Source organism: Nelumbo lutea, chromosome 2, assembly GCF_056320005.1.
Source record: "Nelumbo lutea isolate HS-2025 chromosome 2, American lotus-T2T, whole genome shotgun sequence".
Classification (NCBI taxonomy): domain Eukaryota; kingdom Viridiplantae; phylum Streptophyta; class Magnoliopsida; order Proteales; family Nelumbonaceae; genus Nelumbo; species Nelumbo lutea.
In genome coordinates this window covers 88,957,749-88,976,293 of record NC_142685.1, presented here as the reverse complement: position 1 = coordinate 88,976,293, position 18,545 = coordinate 88,957,749, and positions in this window count along the sequence as shown.

Genomic DNA, 18,545 nt, shown 5'->3' with positions numbered 1-18,545 from the left:
GCCTCTATGGAGGAGTTCCTCAACTAGACTGCCAAGTTCATGTAGGCCGAAGAAGCACTCGGGTCTCAGTTAGAGTTGGGAAGAAAACAAAAGAGATTAGAGGACAAGTCGGGGAGCAACATGCAAAGGTGGAAGAGTAAGTCGCCAAGGCGTAGCAGGTCCCCTTATAGAGGCATTAGGCCCTTAGGTCGATGTTCTCGCACCCCTCTCGTTCAGAACTGGAACTACACTACACTGAACACGAAGAGAGGGGAGATCCTGATGTAGATAAAGACAACTGGGTACATTAGATGGCCACCTCGAATGAGAGAAGACCCCGACAACAGGAACCTGAATAAGTACTGCCACTTACAATGGGACATCGGCCATGATAAAGAAAACTGCTGTAACCTCAAGGATGAGATTGAGGAGCTGATCTGCCGAGGTTACTTGAGGCAATATATTAAGCAAGAAGATCGAGACTGACCTATCGACCAGCCTAGAGAAGTGCCACAGTCCAACAGGGACCAAAACTAGGACTAGTCTCCTTGAGACCCACCACCAATAGAGCAGCCCATCCGTGATGTAATCAACATGATCACAGGTAGGTCCATAGTGGCAGGATGTAGCACCTCAACTGGGAAAAACTTAGATCGAGAGCTCGTGCATGAGGATGGGAACCCGCCTAAGCGTCCTCGTGTGGAGGAAGTAATCTACTTCACCAATGATGACACTCGTTGGATCTAGTATCTGCATGATGATGCCCTCATGGTCATGTTATTGATAAATGACTTCGAGGTAAAGCGAATTATGGTCGACTCCGATAGCTCAACGGATATCATTTTTTTGGAGGCATTCGAGTGAATGAAGCTGGAGAGGAAGGACCTACTACCGACCAACGTCTCCTTGGTCGGCTTTAACGAGGAAGTAGCGGCCTCTCATCTGAATAAGAGTATCAATGATAGCGGGCTCACCACCAAACCAGGTGCACTTCAACCATAACTTCCTAGTGATTGCAATTACCTCACCCTAAAATACCATCTTGGGCCGACCGATCTTGCAAGCCCTTAGAGATGTGGTATCGACCTACCATCTGTTGATGAAATTCGCAATAAACTATGGAGTTGGAGTGGTGCGAGGTGTTCAGTTCAAGTCTCAAAAGTACAAATGCTACATGGTCGCACTGAAAGGGAAAGGGAAGTAGACTATTGACATCAACTTGGAGCCATCATAGAGAATGGCAACGAGAGAGCTCGCCTCATGGAGGACACCGTCCTGGTGCCGGTCTCAACTACCGACCCCGCAAAGATGGTGCAGATCGGAGCCCACCTCACAGAACCACAACGCTATGCGCTGGTAAGCTTTTTAATTAATAATTTAGGTCGCGTTTAGCAAGTCTTTCCGCACGGACTTCAGGTTGTTTAAAAGCCCGAAAGCCTGAATTCTAGGATTTTCCCATTTGGCAATGGAATGGTCTATTAGGAAAAAGCTCCAGCCCACAAAAGACACCAGTAACCCGAATTTGGGCTTTTTTAGGAAGCTTCAAATGAAGCTTTTACAATCTTTTAGTGCCCCGTCTTCTTCGAACGTGTAGCACGATGCACATGCTTAGGAGAAAATGGGTTATCTTTTCATAAAAAAACTATTTGAATGTGTAAGTGGGACCTACCAATGGTATGTGGTGTATGTGGGCCCTTCATACATGTCCACCAATGGTATGCGAGGCCCACCTTTGAAAATGTATGATGGTCCCAGGTGTTAAATGAAATGTTTGTTGGCCCACACACAAGACATTCATATATACATAACACATATTTTCATCACATTACCAAACGGTCTTCTAACTTTTATAGTCTTTCCTAAGATCTATGAAAAATATTTCAACCAGTCTTTGGTCTTCCAAGATCTATTTGCTAAAGCTCACGCTATCTTTTAACTATCAGGTCTTGTAATAGATCTTCTAGAAAAGACTTGCCAAATAGGTACTCAGATATTTTTGCTTGGTCGACAACAGAAATGCCCAACATAGACCCCTCTATAATAACTCATAGGCTGAATGCTGACCCTTTAGTCGGACCAATCCGGTAGAGGAAAAGGAACCTCGCCCCGGAGCGGTGGAGGATAGTGGACAAGGAGGTAGGAATGCTTACTCTAACTACAACCAAATTTAGATGGATCCAATCGACTAGGAAAAAACTGCTTTTGTAACTAAAATGGGCTTGTACTGTTATAAAGTTATGCCCTTTGGTTTAAAAAACAGTGGGGTGACCTACCGATGCCTTGTAAACAAAGTATTTTCTGATTTGATTGGGAATAAAATAGAAGTTTATGTTGATGATATGGTTGTTAAAACCTGATTTTCAAACTCTTTGATTTTTTACCTAAATTATGTTTTTGACATTTTAAGAAAATATAACATGAATCTCAATCCGAACAAGTGCATCTTCGTAGTCACATCGGGTAAGTTCCTCAATGTGAGCATCAGGAAAACAACTCACTTGTCACTTAGGGTAGAAATGGAGTCACCACCCATCAATTCAGGAAATGGAGGTGATGGGACCTCCGGGAATAATTTTCAAAAAAATTTTTTATTTTAGTAATGACTCCAAAGCCCATGGCACCAACTAACCAGTATGGGTAAGACTTGAATGGGAGAGGGAAGGGGTTAGGCACCCCTCTCTTGGGTCCAATAGGTGGGGCCTACATGGTAACATTAGCCTACGGTATGAAACAAAAAGAACCAACAATATAACTTAAGTAAAAGGTAACTAACTTTTATACGAGATGAGAGGAAAGGCTAGAACAACTCTAAATGATATACTTTGCAATTCAAATTTCTGCTAAAACTAATTAATCCTACATATCAATGCAAACACCAACAAAAACTCTACAATCATGCTTGAGAAAATAACCTAAGAAGGAAAGAAGAAGAAAAACAACAACCTGAAGTACACCTATATCCATACAAGAATCAAAATTGAAATAGAACTGAACTAACACGAGACCATTATCACCATCAAATCTCAGAAAAAAAGGCAGAAATAGGACTATCTAAACACACACAAGAGCATATAGTAAGTTCAGGTCAGATTGGGTAGAAGAGCAGATCTATGGGGGTGGATCTGATGGGACCTACTCCATCGATCTACTCTCCGACCTCTAATCTTATTTAATAGAAATAAAGCAAGAAGGTTGGGTTCATAGTTACCTAAGGATGTACTAGCCGATTCTTGGAGGCTACAAACGAGAAGGTAGAGACCTTGTTTCCACCCTTTAAGCGCGAGTAGGTTGAGGATGAACTCTGTTACTCGTCTAACTCAAACTTAGAGAACAAGGGAGGTTCCTATAGATTGAATGTCGTGTGCAAGAAAGAAATCACCAGAGGACAGCGGAGAACGAGAGACAATGCTAAAACGATGGAGTCTTCACCGGATTTGGTAAGACTTGAGGACTCCACCAATGACTAGGCACTCTATTTTTCATAGAGAAGGAGAATGTGATGAATTAATTAAGGAGGGATCATTTCGTTGGAAAAAAATGGCAAGAATCGAAGAAAAAGGGGCGGAGGAAACCAAGATTGAAGGGTATTGCTCAGAAAGAGGAGAGAGTGATGCCGCTGTTCAATGAAGAGGACGGTGAACAGTAGTGGTGAATAGTAAAATTCTCGGGTTCAGAAGAAAAGAAGAAGATGAAAGAGAAGAGAAGATAAGAGAAGAGAAGAAAGAGAGAGGGATCAGAGGAAGAAGAGGTCGAAGATGGGTTCAGATCCGCCATTGCAACCAGATCGAAGTGTCGACCATGCAGTATGAGACGTATGATGAGAAGGCTAACTAGGGAGAGCTACAAACTAATCTTAACCTAGAGAAGGAAGTTCGTGACTTAGCCTACATTCGGACTGTGGCATATCAACAACGAGTAGCTTGATATTATAACGTCGGAGTTAAGAAACGCCAATTTCGAGTTGGCGACCTGGTACTGAGGAAGGTTATGGTACTTAAGTCCGGTGTAGGAAAGATAGGTCCAAACTAGGAAGGCCCCTATAAAGTAATGAAGGTGTTCGGCGAAGGCACATACGAGCTCGAAATGCTTGATGGGAGGCAAGTACCCCGTGCGTGGAACGTTGATAACCTAAGGAGATATTACCTATGAGTTCAGAAGTTTCGAGCTGCATTTCCAGAGCAAAAGTATAGACCATCCTCTATGGAGACCTGATCAAACAAACAAGGGGAAGCCAAACCGCTTTCAACTCTAAGGCCCCTATCAGCACCCAATTTTTGTTGAGTCCCCTCTTTAACCCACTTTTTACACTCTAAATGCTCGATTAGACCTTACCAACATCTCTAGAATATGGCAAAATCCTAGGAAACTAAGTTTCAACTCAGATAGCCTCAAGATCATTATCAAATCCATAAGATTCCCTTTTGATGGTCCCGATTGTTCCACACCACCACACCTATTATCTTATTAGACTTCATCACATGAAGCAAAGTTGTTTATCATCCAATCACACCAAATTTTCAGCCCTAAATTCATTGATTTCACCATTCATCCATTAGAGATTCCATTTCAACACATATGACAATGTGACACTTCTGTAACAAAAAACCTTTGATCCACATGTCCCCAACACAATCAAACCCTTACAACAGCCTCGCAATTCAAATCCATGCCACTCCACCAAAGTGAGACTTAAAATTCCCTTAAGCCCCCTCGTTAGCCGAAATACTCACAACCTAGATCCTCACGATTCCCATATCTCTAAAGCCACTGGACACTTTCCTTAGACTCTAGGGACCCTAGGATACCCATCCAACAAATTTTAGAACAAAAAATGCCCGTTTTGCCCCTTATCTAGGAATATTCCAAATCGATCATTCTTGTCAGCCACTACTTCAAATCGTAGATCTCCATTACAACACCACCCTCAATGCACCCAAACCTCACAAAAAATTTCATCAACCACCTAATTGACAATCCAACAAATTTTAGGCCCAAAATACCAATCTTGCCACTCATAAAAAAACATTCCAAATCAACCACTTTAGTTACCCGACACTCTCCAAATCATAGATCTCCATTACGACATCACTCCCAATGCACCCAAACTCACCATAACCTCCATCGGCTTCCCAATTAACCACCCACCAAATTTTAGAGCCAGGAATACCCATTTTACCCCCGATATAAAAAGATTCTAAATCGATTATTCTCATCACTCGCTATTCTCAAAAACTTAGATCTCTATCACGAAAGTTCCCCCGAGACACACAAATCTTCCTAAAACCTCCATCAAACCCCTGGTCGAAACCTTAATGAAACCTTAACCTCCATCAACCACTTTGCCCTTCATTTAAAAATATTTCAAATTAACGATCCTTATTAGTCATCACTCCTCGAATCCAGGATTTGCATCATGACACACTAGTCGAAACCTTCGAACTATACCGAAACCCTCATCAACCTTTTGGTCGATCATTTGTCAAATTTCAGATTTCAAAATGACTATTTTACCCTTCACCAAAAAAGATTCCACATAGACCATCTTCGTCGTCCAATACTCTCCATTCAAGATATTCATCGTCACACATCATCTGAAATCCCCAAACCCCATCAAAACATTCCAATTGTTGATTTATCAAATTGTAGACCTTAAAATAACCATTTTACCCTCATCTATAAAGATTCTGAATTGAGGGCTCTCATTGGCGGTTACTCTCCTATTTCAAGATCTGCATTGTGGTACACCCTTTGATACACCTAGATCATGCTATCACCTTCCTAAACACTTGGATAAACCCTCCTTCATTATTAACCCAAAATGACCATTGTAGCCTTTCATTAGGAAAAATCCCGATACGATGGCCTATATTGCTTGACGCACTTCAAATCATGATTTCTCACTCTGACACACCCTTCAAGGCCATCAAACCCCATCATTTCCCTTTCCGGACTTCTTAGAACCCTTTGGGAAATTTTCATTACAAAATTCATTTTACCCCTTCATCTATGAAGATTCCAATTCGTGCGATCTAGTTGTTCAAAATAAACCCTAGCATCTTGAGTTTTAATCTCAGACCTTGAATCCTACACATCATACCCCCTTGGACTTGCCTTCTCGCAGAAAACCCCTTTCTGTTTTTTCATTTAAGTTCTTGCACATTTTTGAAAATCACCCCAAAGCCCTCACTAAACCTAGAATCAATCGTAGCCCTAGATTTGAGCCCCCTTGCTTCTTCACCCTAGGACTGACCTAACCCTCACTTCCACTCCCCCTCAAATTCAAATTTTAAATTGAAATTTAAAACTCCCCCTTTTTAGGCCATTAATAGGGAGACAAGGGGGGGCCTTTTGAGGGAAGTTGTCTCCTTCCCTTAAATTTGGCCAAAAGGCAAAAGAGTAATCTAGGAAGCCCCCATCCCTTAGATTAGGATCGAACCATCCTAGGCATCCATATCTTTTGAAAACCAAGCCCATAACCCTAACCTCTCACACTTAAACCTTAACCAAAGCTCTCCAAATTCGGTCCAAGTTTAACCAAACCCTAAACTAAACCCAATTTAGTTCTAATGAAACTAAACCATCCCAACTGAACCAAACCAATCTGGGCTTGTCTCTATTCGGTTTTTAAAATAACATAAACAAAAAACCTAGATAAAACCTAATTGATTGAACTTAACAAGGGGACTCTGATTCATAACACAGGAGGCTTCCACCGAACTCTCTTCTCCCCACTCTTCCCACCACTGAACCACCTTCCCCATCCATCTCCTCACTCTAATCTTCTTCTTCCTCTACTTATCTCCCTCAAGTCACTCATCTCTTCTTTTCCTCCACCACCAAACTCCACCTTCCTCATCTCTTCTCCTTCCTCCACCGGTCTTCTCCTCTCCCTCTTTCCATCAAAGCCGAACATGTTCCTACTCTCTCACATTCAGTCCCTTCTCCCTCACCACCGAACTCTCCTTAATGCTCTCACCGAACTCCCATCCCTCTTAGCCCTGAGACCACTGAATCACAACCTTCTTCCTGATCTCTCTCTCTTTCCAAGCTTCCTCTCATCTTCTCCTTTAAGGAAAACCTAGCCACCGAACTCCCCCTCTTTCTTCTTCCTCTAACCTAAACTAGCTCCCCTCCTCCAACACTACCATGCCAAAACTCACCATCATCTCCATCCGTAGTTATCCCTTCAACCGAAATAAAAAATAATAAAATAAAAGAGAAAAAGAGTAGGTTAGAGGAGACTCCTCCATTTGGCTAGAAGAGAGAAGGAAAACAAAGAAATAAGAGAAGGAAGAAGACGTACTTGGCATCAAGCTTGAACCTCTCACTCCCACCTTAGTGCAATATTTTGGAGCTTCTTGGGCATGAACCAAGTTAGGAGCTTTCCCATTTGACCAGACCATTAACACTCACCCATTTGCTTCCGCTACTTTAAAAGAAAAGCTACAATCAAAGGTATTCGGTCCTAACTTTTCAAATCTGATTTACAACAATTTTTTACAGATTTTGGTTATTTTCCATGTTTTCACATGAATAAAATGTTTAGATCAAATTTTTGTGATTTAGATTCTCTTGACCTTAATGTTTTTTTTTCCTTTTTTGACTATTTCATTTGAGGATGATTGATGATGATAGTTTGAGCTTGGTTCTCGTATGATTGCCTAGCTTGTTGAATGTTTTTTATATAGATTAATTCGTATTGAGCTTTCTCTTGGTTGTTACTTCTTGGACTGCATTTGAAGCCTATTCATTCTAATGTTTCTTTGAAATCATACGTGTTTTGTTTGATCTTTTGTAGGTAATTTATCCATGTTCTTTTCTTCAAAGAATGGAACATTTGCCATTTTTATATTTCTAGCATATGCGTTGTCTTTAATGTTTCATGCTAATGCATGTATCCTATTCGGATTTCATCATTTGGGGGCTTATGAATTCGATTCAGAAGGAAGTTCATTGTGGGTTGTGTTCCACATGGCTTCATATCTCTCTCCTTCAAGTAGGAATGTGGGAGACCTTGGATAAAGTAGGGGTAAGGTGTGTAGACACTCACCCCTTTGCTCCTTTTAAGGGCTTTCCACACCCGGAAAGAGGGAAGGAAGATTGAACCATGTGAGAGGACATCCTCTCTATGATAAACCCTTGTTGAATTGGAGGAAGCCATTTGTCTATTCATTTAGTTTGATTCTTTTTATTAGGATTTTGATTGGCATTCACAAGATAAGAAAGGGAGAGGGGTGCTTCATACCTTCCCTCTCCCGCCCTTGGATGCCTAGAATCATGCCTTAATCTTGGTTTAGGAGTCAACTCTTTCTTTTTCTTTGTTACTACTTGGGATGCCCATCACTCCCTTGTTTAAGTTGTTGATGGGTGGCAGCTCCTTTCATTGCCATAAAGTGATGCCCAATTTCAATGGGATGTTCACAGCCCCCAATGTTGACTTGAAAGATGTCAACAATTCGACAGCCTGGTAACTCAACGGACTTAGTCGAAATCGCAAGTCTAGTCACTTCAAGATCTAGGCAAAGGTGCAACTTGACAACCTCAGATTGTGTTTTAATACTTAGCCTATTTTCTAGTGATGAAAAATAAAGGGCATGAAAGAAGGCATAATGTGTACAGGAAAGACTGATCTATTCATTCAAAACAAAAAAGACAAGAGGGTACACAACTATTAAAAAAAGGGGAAGGCGAAAAAAAACATTCAAGAGCACGTAAGCTCCAAGCACAATAATTTTTTGAAGACATGAACAACCAATAGCTACTCTTCTTCATCACTCTGTAGATTGTCGTTGACCTCATCTGTTCCCTTGTCCTCCGCCATATCTCCGATCTTTCCAGCATCTTTATTATGTTTTTCTTGGTAACATGTATACCCTGATTCTGTAAGGTTTATGATACCTAGGAGGGGTCGTTTTCTCAAAAAAATATAAACAATTTACACATTATGAGTTATCTTTAGTATGGTTTTCTTAGTGACATGTATACCCCAATTCCGTAAGATTTTTTATACTTAGGAGGGGTCATTTTTTTTACAAAAAAGAAGGGGGGGGGGTAAACAATTCCTCGCCTTCAAGCATAGAAATCAATATTCTTTCAGGCAAAAGATCGTTAAACTTCTCACATTAATCATGTTTCAGTTAAATATTGTTAAAAATTTCCCAATGTCCCTCGCGACATCAAAGTCCCTTCTGGTAGCAAAGTCCGTTACGACATCAAAGTCCTTCATGGCACCAAAGTCCCTCGCAACAGAATATCAATGCTTTGTGGATAATTGCATCGCGACATACACATCCTATATATATAAACCAGCACTCTTTTAGTTAAAGATCATTAATTCATCAAGCTTTAGTTAAAAAATAAAGTGAAATTCACTTATCCGAATTAAATGAATATCAAAATCCCTTATGGCATCAAAGTCCCTTAGGCTATGTTCGTTTGAGGTGTAAAAATAAATTTACACCTAATGTAAAATGGGAACCGGTTTGATGAGAGTGTAAAATGGAAACCGGTTGTTGGCCCCATTTACACTGATCACATTTGGAGGGATCAAGGTAAATTAAATGTTTAACTTTTGAGGCTGTTTGGATAACACCCCATCGGGTAAAATTCCACCCATAATTAATAATGCCAGGATTACCACTTATTTGGATGCCTAATTAATATTTAATTGTTTATATATACAAAGTACAAACAAATTAGAAATCTAGAAATTTATTTGGATGCCTAATCAATGCCACTTCTGCTGCTGCCTTTCTCCCAGCTTCTACACCTGAAATTTGTATTAAGAACACAAAGAAGGAGAAATTCGTCAGATGCATCTAGACAGGATGTACCATTACCAATATAGAATGTATTTGTAGTCTTCCCAAATTGTGTTCCAAAACAATAATGAATATGAGAAAAAAAGGCAAAATTTTACCAGGTTGGTGATAAGCATTGATGTTGACCAATGTAGCATAGATCCCAACAGTTCGTTCATAAAATGCTATTCAGGCCCCCACAGATCTCGGAGTCACTTCTTGCACAATGACTAATAGATTCTCGATTATTGGCATAAAGGGCTGATCTTGTCCCCTGTAAAAATTTATATCAACTTACATAAACAGACCAAATGGTAGGAATACCTTAACAAAGAAAATATCTGATACATCAATTTAACCATTACTAAGGGTTTAAACAGATTGAATTTGAATCAAATCAAGCAATATTTGAATTCAAATTCAATTAAATATCTGAATATTCAAATTGATTTGAATTTGACCAATTTTTTAGTTTAGGTAATTAATGTATATATATAATATAAATATCTTATATTATATATAAGAATTATACATATGTAATCCATTTGGATCGATATTTATCAAATTGAATCAGGTCATATCCAAATCTGATTCCATTATGTCAAATATCGAATTTGAACTCAGATTTTTGGATACTGCTGATAGTAGGATAGAAAAAAATTTTAGTAATTTCCATCCAGAAACTGCACAATTCTAGTACCGGCATATGAGTCAGTCATGCTTATCAGATTAGAATAGTAACATGTTCATCTTGCAGTTAAGAGATCTAAAGCTAAAATGGTAGATTGACTTCCCATCTCACTACTGTGACAGCCCCTCCATCCCCCCACCCCCAAAGAAAAGAACAAAAAAGCAGGTTGTAGGAGCAGTAACTGGTGTAGCAATAAGAAAGAGACAAAAAGCAGTTAAAGGTCTAAACCTAAAATGGTAGATTGCCTTCACTGTTGTGACAAAAAGCAAAGATGTATTCCAACCAGAGTACTAAAACAAAAACTAGTAAGAGCAATAAATAGGACAGCAATGAATAGGTCTAGGGTTGGCTGAACCACACAATAAATTTTTTATTTACAAAACATTGTTCACATTGTTAACTTGTTATTTCTACATAACTATATATAAATCCCTCCAAAACCTACCAAAACTCAAAAGATACACATAAAACTCCTGCTGGACTATCAGATGACAGAAACTTTAGTGGTCCTATGACTCAAATCCCAACAATAACCTGAAAACTTGTATTGTTAGTTTCCTAAACGAACCCTAACTCCCAAGGAAAAGAAACAACTGAAACCCTATAGACTTGATCAATATAGAGGGTGATTTGAACAGAATACTTATTGAGCCATGAGACAGATAAACAATTTCCACAGCAACGCAATGCCTGCCATATATCCAAAATTCAAGCCAAATCAATGATTGGATGATCAGGTAAAATTGTACAAATTAAGGGTGCAAATCAGATACCTGATTTTAAGAATTTCTACTGCATTTAGGCCTGGAAACTCAGGCTGGGCCCTTTAAATTTTAACAAATTCTTTGCCCAGGACCCAAAAGACACCAAAATATGGGAATAATTTAGTACTGTAAAGTGTAAACCAATCAAACAACCATGAACCATCTTGTTTCAAGTGCATTTCTTTGCTTTTGAAGAATTTGTGGACTGCATGAGAATATATTCTGTAAGCAGTTCAAGTTTAAATCATACATTTTCAAATTATCAACCATATGATGTTAATTAGTTTGCTTATTTATAATTGAGATGTGAGCAGTGCAAGGATCTCACATGATATTAAGCACAATCACCGTCTTTAATTAAGAAAACAAACATGTATAGATGATAGAGCAATGACACACTGTTTTACATAAGACAGTGTACCAGAGAGATTTGATAGGATTAAAGATTCAAATCACAAATAAGAAACAGCAAATGAAACTTCATAGAATTCCTATTGAAAGGGAATAGCTTAGGATTTAGATAATTTCAGTTAGGCAGCGATATGACCCATAGAATCCATATTGTGAGCTTTGAGATCAAATCCAGTGACCAAAAAAAATAACATTCCTTTCCTCCCTTAAAAGTGAAAATTTGGCATGCCAAGCATCTCTCAATCACTTTACCTTAGGCTTAGTTTGGCAAGAGTGCAAATACAAGGTTTAGAAATACTGCATACAAGGATTTGCACAGTATGTATTTGTATTTGCACTCTTCCCAAACTGAACCTTTACTACAAAAGAAATTTTGTGTTACAAAGGATTGAAAGTTAACTTCAATATTTTCACATAATAGTTACTTTGTTTTATAGATGGACATTACAAAATCCCTTCTTCCCCCTCCTCCCTCAATACAAATAAAAAGGACTATTATCTTCTGATAGAAAGGATTCAGATTTCAGTCTACTTAGTGTTCCTCCCTTTCCTGCTCCAATACAAGACAAGGAAGAGTATGATAAAACCATAACCATATCACGAAAAAAACTATGCAAATAGGCGCCTATCATTATGCAATGATAGATGCACAAATATACAATTGCAAATGAGATCCTGAAAACTTAACTTTTTCTTTTACTTTCTTGGATCAGAAATATAAAACTACATATTAAACCATGAAATATTAGAAAACTAACCTGTAGAATTCCAAACAAATAATCACCACATGTGACACCTGGTTCCAGCTCCCAATCATGACCCGGGGGCCTATCACGTAATACTTCAATGAAGGTAACAAAAAAGTTGTGTACCCCCTCTCTCAGTTGATGAATGTAGCTGTGCAGGAAGGGAACTGTAAGTGTAGGCTTAACCAATCTTAACATATAAAATGTATATTATAGGAAACAAAATGCAAGAAAAAACCTATGCATGCTGATCAGTGTTCCCTCTGTTCCTATAGACTGTAAGCCCTTGATTCGCCTGCCAAAGTGAAAAAAAAAAAAATTATATAGCACAAACTCTATAGGAAGTTTTTTTCTATATATGAACTTTAGATTGCAGGGAGTGCCACAAGCTATTGAATTTCTATATGGAGAAAATTCCTGCTGTGAAAAGAAAAAGGGAAAGGTTTCTAACAGAACCAAGCATATTTGAAGTAGTTTGTGCTGTAGGAACGTCCATATCTTTCCCAGTACGGGACACATCACACAGATGCCCCACCCAGACAATATTCTTACATTGTTCACCCATAGTAATTGAAGGAAAACATGCAATGCAAATTCAAGCCAGCAAAATAGTACTTCAGGCCTTGGGACACCTATAACTACTACGGTAAAGAAATCCATCTTTCCCAGTACAGGGCACATCATACAGATGCCCCATCTAGAAGATATTCTTACATTATTCATAATATTTACACTGATAGAGGCATCTCTTCCAAACCATACTCAACTTATAAATGCTGTAAAGATAACTCTGTAGATCTAATTTTGTGGATAATTCCACAGATCCACTTTAATTATTTAAAGAAAAAACTACACATACCTTAAGCACATATTGGAAGCTAAATGAGCAAAGGATGCTGATATCTTCTTTAACAGAGTGTAGGTATATAGTGCTCACTCAGTCCCTCAGAGTACAGTAAACATCGTATTGATACCACATGGATGCTTGCAATCAGTCTACAGTTAACTTTCCCTTTGCGATGAACCCGTGATGCATCGTAGGCCTGCGATGAATCCATAGCACACATCACAGGACCGCGATAAACCCGCAATTCATCACATGCTCTCGATGAGCTCATTCTTAGATTGAGGCAAAGCAAACCTGGGTTGAACCCGGGATGAGGTTCGCTTGCACTTAGCCTCGCGATAAACCCTCAACCGCTGCGGCGCCATGGTCCACTAGGGAACCGCGTCTAGATGCCACCTATGTGCGTAATGTCAAGGGGACGAACGTGGAAAGGCGCCATGTAAGGCTAACAAGACGTCATCCACCAGACGGTGACGTCACTAGCACCACGTTAGTTAAGTAAGACACATAAGAGGTGACAACATATGTGTGTTATTGAGGATCCCTGAGTGAAAGGTAAGCTGATTCTCAGAAAGATCCCCATAGGGACATGTGGTGAAACCACAGTAGTGCCCTTAATGATTAACAACAAATCCAATATTCCCTTTCCTAATAGAAAATGACCACCTTTAAGCTCATTCCTTTCAAGATCTCAGTATCTCCCCCATAAATAGAGATCCTCTTTGTAATGCAACTCATTTGGCAATCAAGCACCCATATCGTTGACTCCCAACTCTACCACCCTAGCTTGATGCCCTAGCTTGAGATCTAGTCCCCCTTAGCCCTCGGTCTTTCTCTGTTTTTCAAAGAGACCACTTCCCCAAACCTAGCCTTTATCCTACCTATAGTAGAATTTCTGGTTCCGTCTTTGATCATAGAGAATAGCTACTCGTAGAATCAACCTTACTTCCATCCCTGAGGAACAAAGCAACGTCGTAGAGAACACTAACTCGGGAGTGGAGGATCAGTTCGAAGCAGAAGCACCCCATCAAGCTGATATCGAGATACTCTCTAATAAAGTGTACGAATTCGAGGCCTGCTTCGAGGCTCGCTTCGAAAAGCTAGAATGGGCACAGGAGGAAACAAGGAATGCACTTCAGATCCTCCTCCAGCGAACAGCCCCGGCCGAACAATCTCCCTTCACCCCTGGCGCCACTCTCACCGACATCCCTACAAGCCGCCACGCTTCCAACCCGATCCCTACCATCCCAGAGCAACCCAATAGAGCCGATCTCGCACCAACATGAACAAGCCAGTAGCCCAACAACCAACCCGAAACCTTTCCTCACACAGACCTGATGATTGAAACCCCACTCAGCTGAAATGAGTTGAGGGAATATGTCCAAGGACAAGTGGTGGAAAGTCGAAATCGAGCACAAGATTTTGTTGTCCTATAAAAACCTTACTCCGACTGGATTCTTTATAAATCTTACCCCATCGAATATGTCCCTCGGTAGTGGCCACAATATGATGGCTAGAAAGGCAGTCCGAAAGAGCATATAAGCAAGTTCGAAGATATTCTCAGATCCTTCGCTCTAGATGGAGACCTCAAGGTTTGGGAATTTTCAAAGTCTCTAACTGCCCCGTCATATACATGGTTCATTAGTCTCACCACTGGTAGCATCGACTCATTGGGTTAACTGGCCAAGAAGATCTTGTCGAAGTGGTTTACCCTAGAAAAGAAGTTGACGATGGCCGACCTAAGGAATATAGAACAAGGATCGGGGGAGGACCTCTTGGTGTACGTCATGAGGTTCCAGAAACTGACACACTCTGTCTTTGACGAGCATGCCATGGAGAAGAGTTTTGTCGAGCAAAGCGTACAAGGTATGCGACTTGCCTATAGGGTTGGTATCGAAAACATGGAGGTGGAAACGTTTAACCAACTATGGGGGTGTGCAAAAAGGATGGTGCATACAGTTAAGAACACCTCCTCGTACGGGAGGAATGAAGCATATGCGGTTGACCGAAATCCCAGGAACAATAGAGGAACCAGGTAGGCCCCCTATTATCGCAACACCGCCTTAGGAAAGAGAAGCGACTTGCCAATCCCTCCTCCTTTTCTTTGCACAAAGGAGGAAGTAGTCATGATAATGAACAAGTTAGTTGAAGACAAGGTAATCAATTTAACACCACCACCAGCAGAGGTGGACCCAAAAAAAGATAGGCACGATAGAAGGTGGTGCAACTTTCATTAATCACCACACTACAATTGATAGACTATTTCATCATAAGGAGACTGTTTGTATAGAAAGTAAAACTCGACGAGTTTGTGAAAAGAGACCCGACACGCGTGGAAACTGACCCCCTCCTAGCCCATACCCAAGGAGGCAGTGTTAACATGGTGGGGGCAGGATGCTAGTACCAGTTTGATGCCTGGATAGAAAGACTTGAACAGATCCAGGAGCTACAAAGTTTTTTTAGCAAGCAAGGAGCAAACACGTCGACACGGAAGTTGGCTATCAAAGCATTGGTGGAAGTTTTCAAGCACTTGCTAGAACCCTATCAACCTAATCGCAGTAGCGTGGAGTTCACAACGAAAGATATGTTGGCCAACGACCTCCACCACAATAGGCCCTTGTACATTTCCGCGAGGGTGGGGGCTTCGAAATGAGAAGATCAATGATCGACCCAGGAAGCTCTGTTAACTTGATCTCTATCCACACACTGAAATTGATGAGCATAGAAAAGGAGACTGTTAATGGATTGCCAATGGAAGTCACAGACTTTAACGGAAATGCATCTATCATGGAAGGGTCCATCGAATTACAAGTATCGATCGGGCTGTTCTCCAGTACACAGGAATTCCAAGTAATCTCAAGGAAGACCGTCTACCATGTTCTACCAGTGCATTAAGGCCAAACACAAGGGACGTGTGATCAGAATCGAAGCTACCGTAGTTCCTTTTGACAAATCAGCGACACATCTGCAGGATGCGATCTACTATACGAAGCTGGTGGAAGAAGGGGAAACAAGGATAGCTAAGGTAGAAGGGATGAAGCTACAAGACCTGGCATAGGACAAATCCATGACAGCTAAAAAGGAAGAAGAGAACCAGATGCGTACGGGTGACCAGCAATGATGGAAAGAGCTATTATACCATCTTCATGGACTACGATAATGACGAACCACCCGTACGCAAAAAGGCCATCCCTGAGGTATGAATTGCTTCTCTTACATTTTGATTTCTGCTGTGTAGTCTCAAAAATAGCTTACTAAGTTGTCCTCCAAAGAAGCTCATTGTAAGTTGCGACTTTCTTTCTTCTTCAAACATATTTGTGAAATCATTTATAGAAATACATGCACACTCTCTCTTTTTTGTTAAGAGTAATCATAATTCCCAAATTAACCAAACTCTAAATAATGTTTCAACCAGCACTACTTCGTCGGATCATTTCTACAAACTGACATCGCTGTAATTGTATCACCAGACAATAAACCACCCCACGAGCATGAGCAAAGGTACGACATTGAATTGAATTAAAAGTATAACAAATATAATACACATAAATAATCAAACATCAAGTGACACATACAATGACAAGAGTTGAGAGAAGACACCTTAGAATATTGCGATGAAGTTCAAGCACTTCCCAAGTGCATGACGGATTCCTTCAATGCGGTGGAAGAACCCTTAAAGGAGATGAACCTAGCGGAAAAAGGAACAGAGAAATACTGCTATACATATCGGCTAGGTTAGGACCCGAAGATAAAGAAAAGCTGATTGCATTGCTGAAAGGGAAGGACTTTTCCTTATTGCAAAACACTAAGACATGTTAAAAGAGTCTAATCTGTATGTATTTTCATAGAATTCCAAGATGTTTTTGCTTGGTCATATGACCAGATGCTAGGCCTAGATCTGGATCTTGTCAGACACTCACTTTGCATAGATCCTAAGTTCAGGCCAATAAAGCAGCTGCAAAGGATTTTCAAACCTGAAGTAACTTTGAAGATTAAGGAAGAGGTTGAGCGGCTCTTGAAAGTAGGATTCATCAAGCCTATAGCACACCCTTAGTGGCTAGCCAACATAAAACCAGTAAAGAAGAAGAACAGGCAACTCAGGTTAGTGTTTCTAGCTTAGTTTTTTAGCATTAGTACTCCACTAGAAAACTAACCTCACCTTATCATAGGTGTTGTGTTGACTTTAGAGATCTAAATAAGGCCTGTCCCAAGGATGAGTTCCCCTTACCTAACATGGAAGTTCTAATACACTCAACTGTAGGAAACAAACTTTTCTCCTTCCTAGATGCTTAGAGCGGGTACAATCAAATTTTCATAGATCTCATAGACACACCCCACATGGCCTTTAGGACATCGATAGGGAACTTCTATTATAAGATGATGCCCTTTGGCCCAAAAAATGTTGGGGCCACGTACCAAAGAGAAATTACTAGTGTCTTCCATGACATGTTACACAAGGAAATCGAATGCTATGTGAATGACATAGTAGTTAAGGAAAAGAAGAGGGATGACCACCCTGAGGTTCTGAGAAAGGTGTTTACCCAATGTAGGACTTTCAAGCTAAGACTCAACTCATTGAAGTGTGCATTTGGAGTTCAGTTACTCAAGTTTTTGGACTACAGAGTAGATCAAACAGGGATGCACCCAGATGGGAGCAAGGTGAGGGATGTCTTAGACCTTTTGTCCCCAGTCAATGAATTACAGCTAAAAACCTTTCTAGGGAAAGTCTCGTACCTTAGGATATTCATTTCTCGCCTTGCACATGTAGTGCTGCTGTTAATGAAATTGGTTAAGAAGTCTGTAGAATTCAAGTAGACCGAGGAGTACCAACAAACCTTCAAACAACTGAAAGCAGCCCTCGCTAAGGCACCAACCATGTCACCACACAAAGAAGGGCGCAAGTTTAGGATATACATCACAGCAGGCTTAGAGGCCATAGGATGTCTATTAGCATAGGAAGATGATGGAGTAGAATTCCTGATATACTATGCTAGTAGGTCCCTTAAGCCAACAGAGAAGAATTATTCCCATATGGAGCAACAATGTCTAGCGCTGGCCTTTGCCACACAAAAATTTAGGCACTACATCCTAGGTTAAAAGGAAAAACTCATCGCACGGAATGACCCGATTAAGTTCTTCATAGATAGACCTCCCCTTTCCGGTAGACTTGTTAAGTGGATGATGCAGCTAAGTGAGTATATGATAGAATATAGCCAGCCCAAGGCCATTAAGTGTCAAGTAGCAACAAACCTGCTGGCCACCTTTCCCTCAAGTGGCGATTTTCCAATATCAAAAGAAATGCCTAGA